Source organism: Cnephaeus nilssonii (genome assembly GCF_951640355.1).
Source record: "Cnephaeus nilssonii genome assembly, chromosome: X".
NCBI classification, from domain to species: Eukaryota; Metazoa; Chordata; class Mammalia; order Chiroptera; family Vespertilionidae; genus Cnephaeus; species Cnephaeus nilssonii.
This window is the reverse complement of record NC_137071.1, coordinates 105410812-105414155: the sequence shown is the minus strand read 5'-3', so window position 1 is coordinate 105414155 and position 3344 is coordinate 105410812.

The following is a 3344-nucleotide window of genomic DNA, read 5'->3' as shown; positions in this document are numbered from 1 at the left end:
CTAGAAAACTGCGAGCACACACTCTCGGGGTGAATTTCCTTCCATGTAAATTAAAAATGCTCCACGATTTTCAGGGGAACTAAATGACAAGACTAAAGGCAGAACTGAACTGAACAATATGATATTCAACATGCAATTATGGGAAGACATGAAATTCCAAAAGAACCCAAACAAAGTCCAGTGGCGGCCGGAATTCACTGGAATTCAGTGTCCTAAAACAACAGACGTTCCTCCCGATGGTCGATGTGTGCACTTTTTACATTTAAAACAAACCTTTCTTCATTTTTAGTAGATTCATGAAATACAACACCTAAAAACAAACTTTCTGACAAATAAAAAATTTTAATGGTAAAATACAATGAAAGGTTAGGTTAGTTTAGCTGGCCGTGCAAGCTAGGAACTGTCTGTCGCAAAGCAAGAACCACAAAGACAATTAGAATAGTACTTTCATCATTTGTGAATTGAAGCTAAGATGAAAATGTCCCACACGAAGCTTAAGAAAAGGGCCAGGACCCACTTTTAATAGAATAAAATGATATCAAACACATTTTCCCCCCTGTAAAACAAAATCCCAGACTGTTAAGAGCATCCTCGGTCGTAAAATGCCAAGGAATCAGCCAACTGACTGTTCTGCACTGTAAATCGAGAGTACCTCAAAACATGTATTTTTAAGGACATTTATGAACAAGGAACAACAGAATTTTACAAAATAAGTTATGTCAAACACGCAATTATAGTGTAAAGTTAAAGGCACTCAATCAGATGTAAATTCCTCTGTAAATAAAAAGTTCCACCAAACCTGTTGAAGGACATTTATGAGGAGCGCCGGCACCAAAATGTAATTGAATCCATGAGGATGAATATGTAAAATTAAATCCCGAGCAAGGTCCAGTCTTGTCCGACAAGAGCAGCTCGGGGCCTTCAGAGTTTCTGAACTTTCGAGAGCCCGGCTGGACAATTCACTTCCAAAAGTGTACACTGAAGATATTTTCATATGAAGAATATTTATGAAACACGGCCAAGATAAAAATTAAACAAATTCAAATGACTGAACTGTAATGACAAAGAAAAACCCCAACACCATTATATTACATCTAGAGGCCCAGAGCACGAAATTCGTGCACAGCAGTGGGCGGGGGAGGGGGTCCCAAAGCCCGGCCTGCACCCTCTCGCAATCCGGGACCCCTCGGGAGATGTCCGACTGTGGGATCCCTGCGGGATCGGGCCTAAACCGGCAGTCGGACATCCCTCTCGCAATCCAGGACCTCTGGCTCCTAACTGCTTGCCTGCCTGCCTGCCTGCCTGATGGCCCCTAACCACCTCTGCCTGCCTGCCTGATCATCCCTAACTGCTTGCCTGCCTGCCTGATTGTCCCTAACTGCCTCTGCCTGCCTGCCTGATCACCCCTAACCACTCTGCCTGCCTGCCTGATCGCCCCTAACTGCTAGCCTGCCTGCCTGATTGCCCCTAACCACTCGCCTGCCTGCCTGACCACCTCTAATCGCCTCTGCCTCAGCCCCCGCACCCAGGACCCAAGCTTCCCTCCTCTGGTCGGCCACAGGCACCCGGGACCTGGGCCGGCTTCGCCCGAGTTGGCACCTGGGCCCCTGGGCGGCGCCATCCGGGCCCTGGCTTTGTCAGGAAGGACAGGACGTCCAGAATGACGTCCGGAAGACGTCCAGTCTATCAGGTCTAATTAGCATATTACATTTTTATTAGTATGGAAATGTAACAAGAAATAGGATCCCTGGGGGTGGGGGCGGGTTTCCCTTCAGGGATTTAAAGGGACAAGCTCTTGCCAACCAATGTTCTTCATGGAAATTTGCAAATAACAAAACATGTTTTGTGGAAAATGCAGGAGACTCGTCTGGACCACTCTTTTTCAAATACAATGATATGAAATACACAAGTACATTACATACAAATGCAAGCCAGCGTCCAATGGTGGTATCCCGTGTTCAGTGAAGGAACCCTGAGCCAGCCAGGCCTGTTTACTCATTTTTACATTGGAATTATCAGGATTTTTTTGTCCTTACTAAGGCAACATAAGAAACAGGCCGATTCTGAAATTTAACCAAATATTAAACGTACAGTCATGTTGTTAAGTGACACATCAATAACAACAACAACCTGCGCTCAAGGGCTGCTATGGCCATGAGCTGTCAAAAGCGCTCTCACACTCCTCAAGGCCTTACTTTCTCTATCCAGCTCGAACATGAAAGAAATCCTGTTACTGATAAGAAATCTCACGAAAATAGCCAAGACCGAGATTTAAACAAATACCCGGTAACAATGTCCACCCAACAACATTGTACAATAAGAGGCAACATCAGCTTCCTGGCGGCCAACCGCCACTGTGCTGTCCTGGACCCACACCATCTCAGCCATGAGCACTATAGCCGTATCCTCATTTTAAGCAGCAAACACCACAAACGATTTAAGACCACGAATAGTGGGGTTCAAGACCCACATTTAAACACACGAAATGGCCCAAAAACCCATCATGCTGTTACATAAAGCTCAACACTGCGCCGGCAGCAGCAGCGAAGGGACCTTCCCTGTCATCAATCCAGGAGCACATGGGACGCGTCTGTCAAATTATTTCAGGGTACACCATCTATCCGAGTCTCTGAAAATCATACTACCGACAGCTAATTGCGAAATAAAGGAAATTAAACTTACACTTTGAGATCGCAGGACAGGGAGCCGCCATGTTCCCTCAGCACTGAGTGAAACCGTCCCGGAAGCCGCACTGTACAATCCAGATTTTAAGAGCTTGCTCACGTGGTAGAGCTTCTCCCACAGCCTCCTTGTGGCCCGCCCTCACACACCATCATTGGAGGGCCTGCAATGATTGACAGGGAGACTGCCCAATCTCTCCAGGCCTGTGAGTGGAAACTTGGCCCATATCACAAGGCCCAACCAAAAAAACTCACCTTTACCCATATTGTTATCACTTTTATATCTATGCTACTTCAATGTCCACCTCTACTACGCAGGCCTTTGCATATACCATAGCCTCGACGACGTTATCTCTGATTTTGGAAATCGTGCTGACTAAGTTGATCCAGGCCTAGTGCAATTGCACCCTCCTCCTCCACAGAGCCTTCCATGCTGTGCTTGTCCCACCCCTAAGGGTAAATGTGAGTTCTTCTTTGCTATTAGGTGGGGACATGGGGAGACATCCAGAGCTGGGATGCAAGGGAATCACGTGATCTCTGGGATCAGAGCACACTGGCCCGGGCACACTGTGAAGGACCCAAAGTTTGTACTCAGAATGGTGTTGGCAAGCCAGTTAAGGGGGCAAAAACTGGGGGAAAGGCAAGGAAAACTGACAACAAGGT